This window comes from Bos indicus, chromosome 28 (assembly GCF_029378745.1).
Source record: "Bos indicus isolate NIAB-ARS_2022 breed Sahiwal x Tharparkar chromosome 28, NIAB-ARS_B.indTharparkar_mat_pri_1.0, whole genome shotgun sequence".
NCBI lineage: Eukaryota > Metazoa > Chordata > Mammalia > Artiodactyla > Bovidae > Bos > Bos indicus.
This window is the reverse complement of record NC_091787.1, coordinates 33,936,182-33,956,519: the sequence shown is the minus strand read 5'-3', so window position 1 is coordinate 33,956,519 and position 20,338 is coordinate 33,936,182. Positions and strand designations below refer to the sequence as shown.

Here is a 20,338-nt window from a genome sequence, read left to right as displayed (position 1 = left end):
CTTCCTGAGGGGGACATGGAGTGCAAAGGAGCGGGGCGTGCAGTGGGGATGAGAACCCAGCCTCCCAAGCCAGCCTCCCAGCCCATCTCCTGGCCCCAGTGGAAACCACATCCGGGAAATCCTGAGTCCTGTGCTCTCTCTGGGTGGCAACCGTGGGCCTTCATCCTGCACTCTTAGGGCCTAAACTCCGGGCCTTCACTCTCCCTGCGAGACACTGCCTTCTATAGAAGGGCTCCTGGAGGGAAAGTCTTGGGGCAACTGTATTTTTCTATGGAGCCTCAGGCTGCGTCCTGTAGCTCAGCTACTTGTGTTCACCTTTGTTGGGATGCACAGGACCCTCCCTGCTGCAGAGCCGGCTGACAGCACAATGCGGAGCAGGTGCTGGCTTGCATCTCATTTGCATGTGGTTTGCATATGCTTCCTGACTTCTCAAAATACCAGGAAACCCTCCTCCATACTGTAACTTCTTGGCATTCACAGTCACTCCCGACTGACAAGGGCCATTTCAGAACCGTGGACTTGCATTTGCTTAGCTAGAAGAGGAGTTCAACTGCAAACCGGGCAGAATCTAAACTCTTTTAAACAGACAATCCTGCTCCTCCTCCTCCTCCTCCTTGGAGGAGAGACCTCCAAGCAGTCTCGCCTCCCACCGACTTCTGTGGTCTCTCCCCTCCTGCCAGACTGGACAATGCCCCTCTCACTGAAAAAAAATACCCTGCTCCTCCCTGGCTAATGCTGCTCCCTCTGCCTGGGATGCTCTTTGCTCTCCTTCTCTACCTGAAAAATTCCTACTGACTCATCAAGACCCAGTTCAAACAGAACTTGTACAAAGCTTCAGCATCTCATCTTCCCCACCCTGGCACTGGTACCAGTGAGCAGAGCTATTGCCTCTCAGTGGGCCCAGTGCTTCAGCTCCTTAACAGTCAACCATTAAAGAGATGATTTACTGTATCATAAAGTGATGATGTCCAGCATGTGTCTTTCCTATTAGACTGTGGACTCGTTGAGGGCAGACACCACAGAGTGTGCATCCATCGCAGCATAGCCTATAGCTTCTTGCAATGGAGAATGGCTGTTTAATCAACTGTTTGATGAACAAGTGAATGAATGAATCATTTATTGTTTTCTCCAAGGGCCTTCCTGCTCAAATACACAGATTTTTCCCTCCATAATGGCTCACCCAGATTGGGTTAAATGGCACTGCTAATCCACTCAATATTTTACAACATGAATCAGCGCAGAACAGAGGGCCCTCAGGGCTCCAGCTCCATATAGATCCCCATCTACTTCTGAGCACCCAACTCTTCACAGAAAAAACCCTAGATCGGAGGCTAAAACCCCAGGTAGGGCCTTAGGCCCAACTGCAAGTGAGGCAACGGAACCAAGCCTGCTGCTTAAGAAGCGAATAACCAAGCGGGAAATTTACAGTCAGATAATTGGCAGCTCTGGTGCACAGTCAAATGCAGTAAATTAAGTGTTTTCCTGTAAATCAAGTTTATGATTTGCACTGGAGATGCAATTGTTAAAACTGTTCATTTTAACCACAAATAGCAGCTGAAAGAAACCAATTTAGGAGTGACAGATTGGTTTTGATTCTAAATGTAGTGCTAAAACAGTTAATTTTAATAACATCCATTGGACAGGAGTCTGCTTGTTACTTAATATCATAGTCAACAATTTGAAAACTGCACGTTCAGCCACTGCTGCTTCCGCTAAAAATTAATCCCATTTTTCCCCCGAATGGAGGCATTTCTCAGCAGGAAGTGGCATATCCATGCAGGAGGGCTTTCCTCATTCATGAGGTTATGGCCTTCCTACCCTGGGGAAGAGTGGCCACAAGAAGGTCAGCTGTGGATGGAACAAAAAGTAGGAGCACCCTTGATGGTAAGCAGGACCACGGTCACCTGCTTCTGTCTACGCATCTCCAGGGATGTAGAACACGCCTTCTTCTCACCTCTTCTCCAGGAGCATCTCTGAGGCTGCATAGACATCAACTTTTTTATCAATGGTCCAGACCTCCAGGAACTGGAAGACAGTCTCCTTGTCTCTGCCTCTCCTAATGGCTTCTTTTATTCTCTGAGTAAAACATGTCGATGCCCAAGCGCACAGCAGGGTAGTGTGGGAGAGGGCCTTGGGGACCAGTGGTATTTATTGGGTAATTCTGAACAAACAGGACAAAGTTTCATCTTCCAGATTTTTCACCATCATCCTTGTCATTTCAGGACACACAAACCAGTTTATCAATATCCAATCTTTCTTTGTGGTGTCCAACACTGGCCAATTTTTGTCATAAGCCAGCTTGGGTCCTAAGCATGCCTTGGGCCTACAACTTCCCAGGGTGAGGAAACCTTTCGACTAAACAAACTCCTGAACTCTTTCAATGGCTTGCCCTGATGTTTCACAGGCTCCAGGCTCCAGTCTCAAATTTTAGCATACACTGAAATCACCTGGAGGGCTGATAAAACTGGTTGCTGGACCCCACCTTCAGATTCTGATAACAGCCGGTCTGGGCAGAGCCAGGGAAACTGCCTTGCTGCTAAGTTCCTGGGTAATACTGAGGCTGCCTGCCTGCAAACCTCACTGAGTAGCACTGATCTAGGGGATCCATATTACTGTCACCACCTTCACTCTTACAGATGAGGAAGCTGGAGGCCAGAGAAGCAGGATGCAGAAGGGAGGACGAACAGCCCCTGGACATCAATACAGCATCATCACCACACCTCCTGGGCCTTACCTCCCACAGTGGGAGAACCACCCCTCCCCAAGACATCGCCAGGAGCTCCAGATTCCCTGAGAGGAAGGCGCACAAATCAGCTCATTTATCCAGCTCTCGTTCAATAACTTCAAAAGGTATTTAAAAAGGAAAACTTCTGTAAAAGAAGCAAAAGCCTGTTCACTTTCATGGCCACCACTTGGAGGAATGGTTCTTCTGGAGCCTGGGCAATCGCTTGTAAGAGTCTATTATAAAGGGAAACCTAAATCACATTTATGGCTCATACTGTAAGGCAAATGTAGGTATTAAAATTGTTCCTTTTAAATGATAAACACCCGCTGAAATGGCGCAATAGAGCTGCATCAAAAACTATTTTCACCCAAAACTAACTGACTCAGGAAAGGCAGTAAATAGTGAATTTGACTACAATCCCCATAACTGGTGTTGATATAAGGAGTGGGGAGGGATGGGGCGCTGGAGAGAAATTAGCACATGGAGACCATATTTGTGTAGACGACATTCACCACCTTGCCTGCCCCAGCCTTCTCCAAGGTGTGACAGGTAGAGTTTCACCCCAAAAGGGACACTGGCTACTTGTTTTCTCCCCTGGTTTTTGATAGCGAGGCCTCCATTTTACTGTGCATATCACAATCGTTACAGTTTTTATTTGGAGAGGGAAGTAATGGAAAAAATAGTTAATCGCCCATTCATAATCTCTTAAACATTATTTTTAAGCTGATAGTTGCAAAACAAAATGCAATCTTTCTAACATCTTCAAACAATTACTTGTCATTTTCCCAGTTTCCATAATAAAAGAAAATGGGAGGGGGGCAAACTCTGATTCTGACTTTGGGAAAGATGAAGGACAAAGTAAATTCTGCCCAGAGTTTATTCCATCAAAAAAGAAGGCCGTACCAAGCAAGGACAAGTGGTGGGAACTGGGGGCAGAGCCTCTCCTGGTCTACCCTACTCATCCTAAAGATAATGTAAAGTGGGTCTAATTACCTGAGCCTTGTTAAGCAAACTTATTTCTGCCCATCCCCTGGAGGAAATGTAGGGACGTGCCCACCTTCCTCCTCTGCCCCAAGAGACTCAATAAATGAGGAGTCACAGCCAGGAGTCAATTTAACTCCTCAGAGCATCATAATGAGAGCCTAACTCATAATGGATGGATGGATGGAAGGATGAACTTCCATGCCAAGACAAGGCTTCTCAAATTCTCAGCGTGAAAGGACCACTTTTCATTTGCAATCAATGCATCCTCTAATCTGTTAAAGATACTTTTGTGAAATAAGATGTCATGGTAACGCCAATTGCTGAACCACTGTCTAATTCTTAGTCTTAGTTTCTGTAATAAACTTAAATGTGCATTAACTTTTTAAACACCATCCTTGTAGAGAAGGGGGGCAGAAAGAAGCAAATGTATAAAAATACAGGAACCTATTGAAAATGTGTTCATTTCTCATTTCCCCAGTACCCCTCGATTCCCACATCCTGCAACATAAATTCATGCAGCTCACATTTTCGTCAAAATTCCGCGGTACTAAACAGTGTGGAGATGGTGCTGGTCCTGGGGCCAGGCTTGGAGCAGAGCTACACTGGGGCTCAATACTGGGCAAGTCACACACATTAACCGCTCTGTCCTCCAGGCCAGAGATGGGTGCTCTCATACCCACTTTTCGGATGGGGAACCTGAGGCCTGGGGATGGTTAGTGAGTTGCCAGTTTGCAAAAGCCAGTGGATAGACAGTTAAGTTTTACACCCAGATCTTTCACACTCTGGGGCTTCCTAGGTGGCTCAGTGGTAAAGAATCCACCTGCCAATGCAGGAGACAGGAGTTCAATCCCTGGGTTGGAAAGATCTCCTGGAGGAAGAAATAGCAACCCACTCCAGTATTCTTGTTGGGATCATCCCGTGGCCAGAGAAGTCTGGCAGGCTACAGTCCATGCAATTGCAGAGTCAGACACAATTGAATTGAGCACACAAACATACTCTCAGGCTCCAAACCTTTGTATTTCCTGACACTGGGTTCCAGAGGTGGCCTTAAAGGGTGGAGCAGAAGGATAATCTCCCTCCTGGTCCAGGGAGGGCTCCTCCAAGGACAGAGACTCAGGTGAGGAGCTAGGAGAGGAGGAAGATGTTCAGTGGGAGGCAGGGCACCCCGCAATCCAGAGGCAGGAATGTGCTTGGTGTGAGGTGAGGAGGACCACAGAGGAGCCAGAGCAGGTGGTGACGGGGACAGGGAGCCTGGCCGAAGGTGGCCTGGTGGCTGCTCTTCCTGGGCAGCTGGAGAAGGCACTGGCCCTGAGCCCAGAGCAGGGAGTGAAGAAGGAAGTCAGCCACTGGCTCTCTGCCTGTGCCTTGATCCTCACCGTGGAGCCCAGCATTCCCATTTTGAAACCCGTGGAGCGGTAGTTGGCATTAAAAAAAAAAATGTAAATCTGACAGAAGACTCTCTCGTCAGGGTATTTCTCCTTTACAAGAGTTTAAGAGACTAGAGGGGTCAGAGCGACTCTCGCTTCCCGCTGAGCTGTGTCTGTGAAGCTTTGAGCGCAGAGGACCAAGGGCACAGGGCCGGATGTTCAGAGAGGCCCGAAATGAAAGGGAGGATCAGAGAGGACGTGCCAGCTGCCCCAGCCTGGCCGGCCGCGCTTCGTGGGCCCCGAGGGATGGAGGAGGCTTCATTCGGGGAAACCAAGGGCTCTGGCACGGCCCACGAACAAAGTCAGGCCTGGAAAAGCAAGTTAAAATCTCACTACCCTCAGAGGGGGAGGGTCTCACCTCTCTTCTCCTGGACACCTGCCCAGCTCTGTCATTCAAAGATGCTTCAGGAGGAGCCTCACAGACCCGGAAAGCAGGACTTCCATGCCCTGCCCCTCCCCTTGCCCCCAGGAAACTGCCCTAATCAGAAAGTCCAGAAATCTGCTCCCCTTGTCTAATGTTAGGGCACTTCAACTAATACTGAGTGAGGCCTTCTCGGACCAGGCTCTCTATTAAGGATGGAAGTTCCAAGATGCAGGATACACCGCACCTGCCCTCTGGCTCCCAAACGGTGGGGGCAGAGGGCGGGGGGAGGGATGGGGGAGGCACAGAAACTGTTGTACCACAAAGTGATTGTACCTTGATGGAAGGATATCTAAAGTTTTGAATGCCCAGAGGAGGGACCCTAACCTATCCCGGGAGAGTAGTCAGGGAAGGCTTCCTGGAGGAAGACGGCATACCTGAAGTGAGCCCTTCCTGAGCAAAGGAGGGAGAGTGGCATTCCAGGCAAAAACACATACACAATAACAGCAGCAGCAACTCTGAATAAAAGACTTAGTTTTCTTTTCCTGGTTAAGAGAAAGAGAGTTTTCAGAGTTTCTTAGAGAGTACAAACTCTTTAATCCCTAGGTAAGGAAATTGAAGCTCAGAGAGGTAGAGCTTTGCACTCAATGTCACACAGCAAGCTGGGGTGGGATGGAGGTTCAGAGGCTCCCCAGGGTCCCAGGCCGTGTCCTCTATGCCATCTCTTGCTGTGACTTGAGCTGTGCTTTCCCCAGACAGGGATACCACCTGGAAAGTAGAGAGAAAGCTTCTGGAGGGAGCAGAGGTGTCTGGAGCAAAGGAACTCAAGGGAGCCAGGCAGTCTTGCTCGGTCCCCAGGGACCATATCTGACGAGTAAGACATAGGGAGGCGGCACAGAAGCAAGTCACAACATCAAGGACCTTCACAGCAAAGAGGAGACTGTTGTTTCAACATCAGTGGCCATTCGCTGGCCCTCTCCTTCAGAGCCACCCCTGGAGGAGAGAAGGGCATTGCCAACTCCCCTGGAGAAACCCTAGCACACCTCCATTCTTAAAATCTGGCTGCTGAGCCAGCCTCTGAGGTGGGAGGGAGATTGGTGAGAGCAAATGGGATTTCAGGACCAGGAAATCCCACTTATATATTGGCAGTGGGTCTTGGGAGAATTGATAACCACAGCAACAAACATAACAACCATAGTAACAGCTCACACTCAGCCCTTAGGAGAAGCCACCTTCAGACAGCTTCTACAGGTCAGCTCACATGACTGCCATAACAACCTGTCAGGCAGGCGTCATTAGCATCCCCATTGCACAGATGAGGGCACTGAGGCTCAGAGACACAAGGTCACTTGCCCCAGGCCACAGAGGTCAGGAGTGCCAGCGCTGGGAATTGAACCTTCTTTGAGGCTCAGTTCTCTTTTCATGAAGAGTGGGGCTGATCACCTCCTGGGGAAGCAAGGGGCCTAGACCACCGGTCTAAGGGGAAATGAAGTGGGAGAGAGACACGCAAGGGCCACAGAGAGCAAGGGCAAGTCCCCTGGAGTGGTGGGAGATAGCAGATAGGAGCCAGCATAAGGAGGGCCTGCACTTTAGGGCACGAGGCCCTCAGGGGGCACCCAGAGGGAAAAGCCTCTAGTCCAGAGAGATTCTGAGAAGCAAGGCAGGCCAGGAGAACTGAGCCGTGAAGCGTGAGCAGGTGGGACTCAATGCCCAGGGGTTGAAGGACATTCAGGCAAAAGGCACAGTGCATGCAAAGGCTTGGAGACAGAGTGTTCCAGCAGCGCTAAATGCTTTCATCTTTGGAGCACCTGCTGCCAGGATGGGAGCAATGATACTATGAACAACCAAACAAACAGCAATGCTAAATGAAGATCATGGCATCCAGTTCCATCACTTCATAGCAAATAGAGGGGGAAACAATGGAAACAGTGACAGATTTTATTTTCTTGGTCTCCAGAATCACTGCAGACAGTGACTGTAGTCATGAAATTAAAAGACCCTTGCTCTTTGGAAGAAAAACTATGACAAACCTAGATAGCATATTAAAAAGCAGAGACATTACTTTGCCGACAAAGGTACGTATAGCCCAAGCCATGGTTTTTCCCGTAGTTGTGTATGGATGTGAGAGTTGGACCATAAAGAAGAACTGATGCATTCAGTGGTGCCAGAGAAAACTCTTGAGAGTCCCTTAGACTGCAAGGAGATCAAACCAGTCCATCCTAAAGGAAAATCAGTCCTGAATATTCATTGGAAGGACTAATGCTGAAGCTGAAGCTTCAATACTTTGGCCACCTGATGCAAAGAACTGACTCATTGGAAAAGACCCTGATGCTGGGACAGATGGAAGGCAGGAGGAGAAAGGGATGACAGACGATGAGATGGTTGGATGGCATCACTGATTCAATGGACATGAGTTTGAACAAGTTCTGGGAGATGGTGAAGGACAGGGAGCCTGACGCGCTTGCAGTCCATGGGGTCGCAAAGAGCTGGACACGACTGAGAGACTGAACAACAGCAACAAAAGCCTTGCTCTGGAGTCTAGGTTTCCTTGTGCAATGGACAGAGCCCAGCCTGGGGGTGCAGAGCCTGGATTCCTGTTGTGGTTGTCCCTGATTTCTCGGTGACCTTATTTATTCATGCATTCAACAAACATTTACCGTGTGCCTACCATGTACTTGACATTGTCCTGAGCCCTGGGGCATGCATTAGCCCACAAAACAGTCACAGTTCCTGCCTTACTAGAGCTAATGGCTGAGTGAGGAGACAGACTACAAGAAGTTAACAAGTAATCTGCCCTCCAAACCTTCGTTTCCCAAACCTTACACTGAGATGCTAGCTGGTGGGACTGGTCAAGCATGCACTACATAGAACAAGATGACACCAGAGGTCAGGAGGAACTCTGTACCTCTGATTTGATGAGCGATCTTGGAAAATCACTTCATGTCTCTGTGCCTCAGTTTTTAGATCTGGGAAATGGGGATATTGTGTATTGATATCTACTCAGAAACATATAATCTGTTCTCCCTCATCTGAGAACATGCGTGATTTTGAGGACATGAGGCCTGGGCCCTGTCCACAAGCACTTCTGAAAGCCCTCACCCCTCCAGCTCCTCTGTGACCCTGAACCCTCACCTTGCACTGCTCCCTATGACCTTTCAGGCCTCAGGACATTTGCACATGCCAGCTCTTCCACCCAGTAAACCATCCCCTAGCCCATTTCTTTGCCTGGATGATCCTTTAAGGTCCAGCTTCACTATAACCTCTTCAATTAACCTTCCCAGCTCCCACTTCACTCCAGACAGAAATAGCTTCCTCCTCTGTGATATGTGGATGTGTGGATGTGTGTATTTAACTGATTTAGAAATAAAAGTATAAAATGCCTTTGATAAAAATGTTGAACTTTTTTCCTAAAGATGTATAGATTAAAAAGGAAGTCTCACCTTCCACATGGACTCCCTGCCCTCAGTACCCAAACTAGCCCCCTGCTAACATTTTGTGCTTCTTTAAGGAGAAAATAAATTATATAAGTATATACAGTGGCTTCCCAGGCGGCACCAGTGGTAAAGAACCTGCTTGCCAATGTAGGAGACCTAAGAGATGCCTAAGATCGAGACCTAAGGTTCGATCCCTAGGTCAGGAAGATCCCCTAGAGAAAGAAATGGCAACCCGCTCCAGTATTCTTGCCTGGAAAATCCCATGAACAGAGGAGCCTGGCGGCCTGTAGTGCATGGGGTTGCAAAGAGTTGGACACGACTGAAGCGACTTAGCACATACACACAGCACATACTCAATAAGCCCTTTTGATGTGCCACATGCTGCTCTAAGCAACTTGCATTGTTAGCCCTTACCAACATTTTGTGTTTCTTTCAGGGAAAACAAATTATACAAGTACATATAGTAACAAGACTAGCTAATGAGGACTTACTCTAGGCCCGGCACCAGTTATGTTCTATGTATATGAAATGCACTGAAACCTCATAATGGCCCTACGATCAGACACTATTATTAGCTCCATTGTACAGGCGAGGTAACTAAACCTAGAGAGGTCAAGCGACTTTCCCAAGTCACACAGCTGGTAAGCGGGAAGGCAGAAACTTACACCCCAGTAGGCTGTGCCAAAGGCCACACTTTCAACAGTCCTTTTTTGATAATACAAATGTGTTCCTATATACCTGCTTCTGCCCCTGGCTTTATTTTGCTGAAAATGCAACTCTGAATCTCTCCATATAAGCACAAAAACAGCTATATTCTCTCCTGCAGCCACTTGGCACGGAAGCATCATATCTCATATACTCAGCCCCTGGGTGGATACTTTCGTGGCTTCTAGTTGCTGTTACAAACTTTCATTAATACTCAGGCTTGCGTCTATATCTTAATGCACTTTTGCAAACACACCTGTGGTCTGTGGCCCTGAAACAACTGTGCCAAAGGGCATGGGCTTTGCAAACTTTGAGAGATGTGGCCAAATTGTCCTCCAAGTGCCTGGGCGACTCTGGGTTCTCACGAAGGCTGTTGTACCCATAGTACTGTGAACCCACTTCTCCTAGAATACTGAGCAGGGTGCTGGTCCATCAGGGTCCCTTCCAAATCTGAGCTTCCTGGGGGCTGGGGCCGGGGTCGGGGGTGGGACTTGCTGTCCTCCAGAATCCCAGGGCACTTAGACTAAGCTGTGAAAAGGCTTGAAAGAAGTTCAGGACCTCTTTGGAGAACCATCTTGAGTCAGTTTCATGTAACAAACAGCAAGAATTTCTTGGGCACCTTCCTTTGGTACAGGAAGCATAGACTAAACCAGAGTTCCCAAAATCAAACACTTGCAGGGGCCAGGCAGGCTGCCTAGAAGGGTGACATGGGCTGGTCAAAGGTGATGCTAAGGAGAGCAGCCACAGCTCAGCTCCAGCGATGCCAGGCAGGAATGCCAGGTCATGAGCTAGATCTTACAATTTTTACAGAAAGACAGAAACCTGGATTTTTAGGTGAATTTATCCTGATACTTAGCAGAACAGCTGGCACTTGAGGACTCCTTATGTACTGAGTGAATAAAGAAAAAATGAACAACTCTGAAGCGCATGTTCTTCCCTCTGCAGCTCAGTCTGGCAGAGGGATCCTCCTCTGCAGTAAGAGATGCAAAACCCTGTACTCATCTGGACTGGTGGGCACGGCAAGGCCCACCATGCCTCATGGCCTATCCGTGTCCCCAGCAGCGGTCTCCCAGAACAGGGGTCTCTAGAAACCACCAACCCCGACACACACAGACCCACCATCAAGTGGATGTGAGTTTTCCGGGGGCTGCATGGGGAGAAGACACTCACCTTTTTGCAAGGTCACTGTGGGTTTAAAATCAGTCTTGTTCAGCAAATCCCACACCTTGATCTCCTCCCCTTCTGAATTCCTCCCCAACTCACCAGAATTGCACAAGGACGTTAAGTGAGTTAATGTCCTCTACACCTCGAGAGACATTCATCCTGTCTCTCCTGTCAAGAAAGAGGGATCCTATCTTACTGCAATTATGTATCAGTTTTCAAAACTAATGAATGGTCAGTATGTGGTCCTCATTCCCATGGTTATGCGTTTTGGGTTTTTAGGACTCATAGGGAGTAGACTGTGGTGCCACAGCCAGGGCATCCCCCAGAAAACATCACCCCAGGCAGCCGGGCTGTGAAACGGGTGTGTGACTCCAAAGTTTGCCTTTCAGAAGGACAGAAAGAAGCCCTCAGAGCAGAAGACTCAAGTGGAGGCAGGTACAGATGGGCTTCCCTGGTGGCTCAGCAGTAAAGAATGAGCCTGGCAATGCAGGAGATGTAGGTTTTGTCCCTGGGTTGGGAAGATCCCCTGGAGAAGGAACTGGCCACCCACTCCAATATACTTGCCTGGGGAATCCCATGGACAGAGGAGCCTAGCGAGCTACAGTCCATGGGGTCACGAAGAGTCGGACATGACTTAGCGACTAAACAACAAGAGAAAAACACTTGACTTGGGAACAGGAGCATGGGGCACCCAGGGAGCCTACAGCTCAGCCTCTATGAAGCTCAGTAGCCCCAGGGAACATTTCTCAGCTCTCTGGGCCTCATTTTTCCCATCAATAGACTAAAGGGCATTTGTAGTGCCAGATATCATTTATCATATAAATCAGGGAACTTCTCTGTTTTTTTATTCAAGGTTCAAAACAGTACTTTATGGTTTTTTGTTTTGTTTTCTTTTTTGATTTAATTGTCTTATTCTGGAGTATCGTTGATTTGCAATGTTCTATTAGTTTCAGATGTACAGCAAAGCGGCTCAGTCATACACACACATATATCCACTCATTTTCAAATTCTTTTCTCATATAGGCTATTAAAGATTATTGAGTAGAGTTCCCTGTGCTATCCAGTAGGTCCCTGTTGATGATCTATTATATATTAGGGTATGTATGTTAATCCCAAACTAATTTATAACTTTTCTATGTTTTGAGTAAAACATATGGAATTGCTATTTTGTAGGTCAAAAATAGTTGGACATCGGCAATCCCACTTGATCCAATCTCAGAATAATTACTCCAGGACACTGAGCATAAAGCAGGGCTGTCCTGAGCAAACTGGGACGAGCTGTCACCTACGGTTCAGGACCGTACTGACTGCGTCTCTCCATTACTTGAAATACAAAGCACCACCCCCCACCCCCAGCCCCTCTGTCATTAGGCTGAGGTATAAAGATTAAGTTAATGGCGGGCGGAGAAAATCAGCTTTGTTGGCAAATTGTCTCTGGTATTTATTTTGAACATTAAAACGAATCATTCCGACTAAAGAGGGCTGTAGTGCGCGGCCCATTAAAATGCATGCATTATGTATAACTCTCTGGCTTCACCTCCAAGTATTATCAGCCTAAAAAGCAAACATGGTTTTTAAAGCCCCTTGTTTACGACATCCCGTGACAGCTGATTAATGGCCACAGTTTCCAGATCTGAAAGCTCAGTAACCCAAGCTAGAAAATTCAATCTTATTTTAATATAGGAGAGGGGGTGAGCAAGGGGGAGGGCGGCAAAACAGGAACAGAGCAGAGCTCTTCAAAGGAGCCCAAGCTGGGGCTTGTAACCATCGGAGCAGCATCAGTCAGGTCTCTCCTTGGGCACTGTGGTGTTTCCTAGGCTACTATAGCAAATGGTCACAAACTCGATGGCTTAAAACAACAGAAAGGCATCATCCCATAGTTCTGGAGGCCACAAGTCTGGAGCCAGAGTGTCAGGAGGGCCACACTTGCTCTGACTGCTCCCTTGCCTCTTTCAGCTTTTGATGGCTTCTGGTGTTCCTTGACTTGTGGCCACATCGCTCCCATCTCTGCCTCTGCCTTCATATCCCCTTCCTCCTTGGTTTCTAGATCTTCTCACTCTCTTATAAGGATGCTTGTCATTGGATTTAAGGCCCAGTCCAATTCAGAATGGAGAAGGAAATGGCAACCCGTTCCAGTGTTCTTGCTTGGGAAATCCCATGGACAGAGGATCCTGGCGGGCTATAGTCCATGGGGACGCAAAAGAGCTGGACATAACTTAGGGACTAAACACTAAGAGCCACCAGTTCCGAATGACCTGACTTTGAGAGTCTGACCTTCACTACATCCACAAAGACCCTTATTCCAAATAAGATCACACCCTGTGGTTCTAGGTAGACACATCTCTTGTGGGGGGACACCATTCAACCCAGCACGCTTCTCCTTCCATCTCCCAGAGAGCTTCCTCTGTTCTTAGGAAAGTCATGGGACCAACCAGACCGCAGATCCTGTCAGATCCCAGGACACTCTCTAATCTGTCCACATCTGTGCCCTCTCGCTGCCACCTCCTGGCTCGGGACCCCAGCCAGTCTCGTCACTGGTTCCCTGCTGTCATGCTTACCCCTCCAGTGGGTCCCCTACCAGCAGCTGGAGCAGTCCCTCCAAAGAGCCTACCTGACTCTGTCACTCCTCCTCTTGGCCCTCAGTGGCTCCCCAGGGCCAATAACTCTACTCATCACAGCCAAGAGGGCCTGCCAGGTCTGCCACCCTCTGACCATCCTGCCACCCTTACTCACAGGGCACATCCCCTACGGGGTCAGTTTGGGCCACATCATCCCACCACCCAGCAGGAGCCCTGTACACCAGTGTCCCTGCCTGGATGCCTCAAGATCTCACCTCGATGCCACCTCCTCTGACACAGCCAAGTCCCCCACCATGGCCACCAGACATCCTTTATTTCTTCTTCAGTATATTCATCACACTTACATCATTCATGAATGGACTTGCTTATCTTTTCAACACCCGAATATGAGAATGCTAACTGGCCTGCCCCAAAACCCTCCTGTAGCATTTACAAGAACCCTCACACAGCCCTGCATGGTGGGCCCCACCCTCCTGCCTGTGTCCTCTCCTCCCACTTTCGTCCTCTCCTCCTGCTTCCTCCCTGTCCACTCACTGTCCAGCCATAGCGGCCTCCTCCTGTTCCTCCGGAAAGCAAGCCCTGCCGGCCACAGGGCTCTGCACAGGCAGTTTGCTCTGCCTGAAATGCTCTTCCTCTAGATTTAGCCTATTTGCACCAAGCAGGAAAGACCTTCCCTTAATCCTCCCCTTTCTAGTACATCCTCCAGACCCATTATTCTTACCCTCTTTTATCATCTTCATAGCAATTATCACTAAAAATCACCTCGCAGTAATGGTTTCAGGGAACTTTTTTTGCTTCCTGACTTATTCTCTGTGCCACCCAACTAGGAAGTGAGCTGCTGAACACAGGGACCCTGACTGTTTCATTCACTGCTCTATCCCCAAAGACTTAGGATGCTGCTGCTCCCATTCCCACCAACATGTTGTTAGATAAGTGAATGTTTGCTCCAGAGTCTATCTCGCACAGGTCCAAAGACACAGCAAGGACTTACAAATTCCCTCTGTGTAGCTCTCTTTGTTGTGGGTGAAGGAATACCCTTCCTAGAATTCCTAAGACCATCTAGATCTTATTCTAAAGGCAACACCACCAGCCACACACACACACACACACACACACACACATACACAATGCTTGGACAGCTCCCACATTCATCCATTTGTTCACTCATTCATTCTGTAAAAGTTTACTTAGCATTTGCCGTGAGCCAGGCACTGTTCTGGCCCCAGCAGTAAAGTGCAGAGCAAGGTGACCCATCTCTGCCCTCTCTGAGCTGACACCCCTATTCCGTCAGTGCCTATCCTAAGAGATTTCTAGAAGAGCAGCAAAGCACTCTCTTTTTCTGAGTCTCAATTTTCTCATCCGCCCAAGGGGAAACAAAATCTGGTCCACTGGCCAGGAAGTTCCAGGACTGATAGGGACTGGAGACCGATCTCTGAAAGTGTGAGGCCCCAGAATGTTCCTGACCTATCCCCTCCCTACTGCTTGCCAACCATGCCCACTCCCTACTCCACCCAGGCCCTGCGGCCCTTCTGGCCTGCACAGGAGCACAGGCATTAGACACACCTGAGCTCACATGCAGCTTGTGAATGAGCTTGGAAAATCACCTAACCTGGCACAGCCTGAGTTCCCTCGTCCGTAAAATGGAGATCGTAACATCCGTAAACTCTGTTGGGAGGACAGAATGGGACATGCTTCCTAGAGATCCTGCACTCCCTGCGATGGGGAACGTCGGTCACTCCCCCGGAATGTCCTCACTCTTCCCTGCTGCCTGCCTAACTCCTGTCCATCCCCAAGACACAGGCCAGGTGACCCTCCTCAAGAACCCTCTCCTGCCCTTCACCCACTGTCTACACTGCTCAACCCTGTCAGCCAATCAGCTTTCCTCCTGGGCACAAGTTTAGGGCAGTGACCAGACCAGTCCTCAGCATGCCACACATGCCTGACATGGCTGGGCACACAGTAGGTGCTCAGCAAGGATTCCACTTACTGCTTGTTCACTGAGCATCTGCTCCTGCCAGGCCCTATGCCAGGCTCTGCAGACAGCAACGATGTGGTCCCCTTGCCAGGGGCATTCACAGCCTGGGAAGGACACAAACACACCACAAATAACCCACCTGTGCAGAGGTGTAGACAGAGGCATGGCATATGGAGAAATCAAGGGCCTTCCTAGAGAAGCTGGACCTTACATCAGCCACCCTCTTGGCCACGTGGAAACTTTCACTTGGCAAGTTTATTCCTGGAAAGAGGCACAGGGATTAGCATTCCCGCTGGCATCTACGTCAGTCTATGGGTCCTAAATCCTGATTTATGACGACTTCTTTCATTAGCAAAGGCTGACTTTTGATCAGTCTGTTCCCAGTTCTTCACCATGTAATTGAAGACCTTAGAACGAGTACGCAAATGGGGTGGGGTCAGAGGTCCATTTCAGGGACACCCGGATGAGGGAAGGAGAGCGCTGGCCTCAACCACTCCCTCCTTACTAAGTTTATTATGACAGACTAGAACTGTATTGCTTCTAAATTTTCCAAAATATTCAAACAGAACATATGTCTTAAAAAGCTCTTTCTTTTTCAATATCAAAACCAAAACATTCGGCTCCCCAATAAACTCCATTTTCTTGTTTGTTACAGGGGAAACTGAGGCCCAGAGAGACCTGTTGGGCCCAAGGTCCCTTTGTGATTAGGGGTTGAGCCAGGACCAGAACTGGGGCTCCCACAGCCCAGGCCAGAACTCCACCTACCACCTCTGGGTCTCGCTCCTAGGCCCCAGGAAGGGTTACTCTTGCTGTGAGCATGCACCTTAAACAACCTCTCTCCTCTCTCCCTGACAGGTGTGTTTTCTCCGGCCCCAGCAGATGGGGGAGGATGTCCCTGCCACCTTCCCACCTTCCGAAGGCCAGGGAGGATATCCCTGCCACCTTCCCACCTTCCGAAGGCCAGGGAGCGGGGCGAGGTGGCGCCAAGAGACAAAAGCCGCCCAGCGCGGTCTGAGAATTGACGGAGGGTCGGTGCCATGCTGTGCTCTGTAAAGGCAGTCATTTAAGTTAATAACTGTGAATTTGGGACTGCAGTGATGCTGCCACTGTGCCTGGGCCCCCGCAGGGAGACCGCTGGGCTGAGATCTTAGCAGGGCCGCCCCCCCAGAATGCCCTTCGTGGCAAGAACAACAATTGCCTGCTTGTGCTGTCTGCTCTTATCTAGTCATCAAGCCGAGGTCCTAACAGTCATCTCGCCGCATCTGTCTCAGCGTTCAGAGGGCGGGGGAGCATTTGCAACAACCCCTGCTGGTCCCCGCAGGCCCCGGTGTGTGCGTCATTAAGACACGTCGCTGTAGTGGTCAGACGCCGTGCACCTCCAGCTGTAGGCTCACACGCAATCTGCCCACTGGCAGGAGAACGTCAGCAGCCAGGCTCTAGGCACAAACTCCAACCTGCAGGCTGGCGCTCAAGGCTCTATTATTCTCCAATTGGCTTCCACCAATCCTGGCTACTCTGTTCCCATTATATAAAATCCCACTCCCTTCCCTTCTCTCTCTATATATCCAAACCCTCTGTCAAGTCCCAACCCATAGTCTTCCTCCACCAGGGAGCTTTCCATGAGGGCTCATTGTGTGCTTACCCGAGCTATAAGCTTCTGGGGAGCTGGGGTTCTGTTTTACTTGTCGCTGAGTCCACAGGGGATAGCAGATTGCTTATCACAAAGCAGTTCTCAATACATATTTGTTGTTTCCCTCTAACTGGGACTTGGTAATTTAGATTCAAGGGAGGAATGCCGTCTGAATGCCACAGCTGAGTTCTAGGATGTCTAAAAAGAAATGTAGGCTATTCCTTCAGTTCATGACGTGTTGTAGCTCATGAATGCGGCTGTACATCAGGACTGTCTAGAATTCCCTTCCCCCTCATCCACCTGGAGAAACCTGATCTATCCTCAATGCCTGGCGTGACCACTGCCCTCTCCGGAAGCCCTCCCTCAGTCCTCTGGGCAGACTCAACATGCCCTTCTCTTGGCTTCCAAACACACCTGGCTTTGAATTCTGTTAGGGGTTGAAGCAAGGAGATCAAACCAGTCAATCCTAAAGGAAATCAACCCTGAATACTCATTGGAAGGACTGATGCTGAAGCTGAAACTCCAATACTTTGGCCGCCTGATGCGAAGAGTCAATTCATTTGAAAAGACCCTGATGCTGGGAAAGATTGAGGGCAAGAGGAGAGGAGGGTGACAGAGCATGAGATGATTGGATGGCATCACCAATTCAATGGACATGAACTTGGGCAAACTCTGGGAGATAGTGAGGGACAGTGAGCCCTGGTGCGCTGCAGTCAATGGGGTTGCAAAGAGTCAGACACGACTTAGCGATTGAACAACAGCATGGGTTGAATTGCATTCCCTCAAAATATGTTGGAGTCTGAGCCCCCAGTACCTGTGAACGTGACCTTATTTAGAAGCAGGGTCTTTGCAGGTGATCAAGAGAAGATGAGGTCATGGTAAAATACACACACTATATAAAATAGGTAACCAACAAAGGCCTACTCTACAGCGCAGGAAACTACTCAATATTGTGTAATAAGCTATAGTGGAAAAGAATCCATAAAAGAATATATATTTATACATTCATGTAACTGAATCACTGTGCCATACGCCTGAAACTACCACAACATTGTAAGTCAACTATATTTCAATAAAAATTTAATATATATACATATATATAAATATCATGCCAAAAAAAATATACGTAATTAAAGATGAGGTCACTGGGGCAGGTCCTAATCCTATATGACTGGTGTCCTTGTAAAAAGAGGAAATTTGGATAAGAGAAAGACCTGCACAGCAGGAAGACAATGTGAAGACCCAAGGAGAACATTATCTACCAGCCAAGGAGCCCCCGAGGCTACCAGGAGCCAAGGGATCAGATTCTCTCTCACAGCCCTCAGAAATACCCAGTCCTGCTGACAATAAAAATGTATGTCTCAGCATTCAGAGTCTGGCCTTGATTTTGGACATCCAGCCTCCATACAGTGAGACAATAAATTTCTGTGGTTTAAGCCACCGGTCTGTGGTACTTGGCCTCGGCAAGCCCCAGCAAACCAATACAAATTTCTGCCTCTGCCTCTGCCTCTTACTGGCTGGTTGACCTTAAGGCGATCTATGTAAGTCTCTAAGTCTCAGTCTCATTCTCTTTAAAATGGAAACAGCAAATTCAACGCAAACCCCTTTCTCTTTTCCCATCTTCATATATCCAACCTGCATTCCCAGCATCCTTTGCAGGTAGGGGTGGCCAGGTGGCTGAGTCCTGGCCAGTGGATGGTGGGTGGGAGTGATAATGCCCCAGCTGACCTGCTTCACAGAGTCCTCCGCACTTGCTCTCGTGTCCCCATCTGCCAGCAGAGAATGGTGAGGCCTTGGGAGGTGGCAGAGCTATGAGAACCCCTGAGTGACTGCCAAGTGGCACAACCTGTGGAACACTGCATTATCTTTACTACTGCAGGAAAGGCTGAGGTTGCTCACAAATGCAGTTCCCACATCCTCACAAAGAGAAATACTAGTCACATAGCATGCTCATGAGGATTAGAAATACTACGGCAGGCAAGCAGTTAATAGTCAGTTTTTGATATCATCACTACTCTTTCCACCTGCTCTAACACAGAGCCTGGAATAAGTAAGGGAACAAAAAATTCCCAGTGAACTACTGTCAATTAAAGAGCACTGACATCACAAATTGATGTTATTTGGATTTTGTTTTTCTAAGCTTGTACATGCACGCTAAGTCACTTCAGTCATGTCTGACTCTCTGCGACCCTCTGGACTGTAGCCCACCAGGCTCCTCTGTCCATGGGGATTCTCCAGACACCAATACTAGAGTGGGTTGCCTCCTCCAGGGGGCCCCCACAGGGACTGAACCCATGTCTCATGTGGCTCATGAACTGCAGGCAGATTCTTTACCGCTGAGCCACTAAGGAAGCCCTTTGTAAGCTTACTCTTATTTAATTCATAAATAATTTTTGACCTATGGTTAAGGGGGAAAAGCGCTGGAATCACAAGTCCTCATCTCTAGCTTTGTCCCAAACTTTGGCAAAGGCTTAAACCTCTGGGCCTCAGTGTCCTTGCTTATAAAATGAAAGAGTCAAGTAATATTCAAAACTGCCTATATACAAGAATTCCCCGATGGTCCAGTGGTTAGGACTCCAAGTTTTCACTGCCAGGGGCTCAGGTTCAATCCCTCTCTGGGGAACTGAGATCTCACAAGTAGTATAACCAAAAAAAATTAAATAAATAAATAATAAAATAAAATTGCCTATATGCTATAGCTCACTAGTCAGTGAACACCTGTACTGTGCTCAGTACTTGCTAAGTCATGTCCAACTCTGCGAATCCCATGGACTGTAGCCCACCAGGCTCCTCTGTCCATGTGATTCTCCAGGCAAGAATATTAGAGTGGGTTGCCATTTCCTCCTCCAGTGGATCTTCCTGATCCAGGGATCAAAACCGCATCTCTTGCATCTCCTGAATTGGCAGGCGGATTCTTTACCACCGAGCCACCTGGTAAGTGATAGTCGCTCAGTCATCATTGTGATCCCATGGACCGTAGCCTGCCAGGCTCCTCTGTCCATGAGATTCTCCAGGCAGGAATACTGGAGTAGGCTGCCATTTCCTACCCGAGGGAAGCCCACCTGGTAAGCCCAAAATGAAAGCTTAATTTCTCCTTAATCGAAGACTCCTCATGGCAAAGAGAAGGGGAGAAACTGGAAGCAGGGACAGATTTTATTTTCTTGGGCTCCAAAATCACTGTGGATGGTGACTGCAGCATGAAATTAAAAGATGCTTGCTCCTTGGAAGGAAAGCTATGACAAACCTAGACAGTGTATTAAAAAGCAGAGACATACATCATTTTGCTGACAAAGGTCTCTATCATCAAAACTATGGTTTTTCCAATAGTCATGTATGGATATGACAGTTGGACCA

At 48.5% G+C, this 20,338-nt stretch overlaps 1 protein-coding gene and 1 long non-coding RNA gene across 5 annotated transcripts in view; both read right to left on the bottom strand.

Annotated features, from left to right (window-relative positions):
* Positions 1–20,338, bottom strand: part of RPS24 (ribosomal protein S24) — a 257,955-nt gene that overhangs the window by 103,941 nt on the left and 133,676 nt on the right. The window lies entirely within an intron of this gene.
* The window catches only part of LOC139180440 (uncharacterized), a 142,085-nt gene that overhangs the window by 72,840 nt on the left and 48,907 nt on the right, over positions 1–20,338 (bottom strand). For all 4 annotated transcript variants that reach the window (XR_011564708.1, XR_011564707.1, XR_011564709.1 and 1 more), the window contains exon 3: positions 15,494–15,615. This is a non-coding gene — a long non-coding RNA (uncharacterized lncRNA). The remainder of the gene's footprint in view (positions 1–15,493; positions 15,616–20,338) is intronic.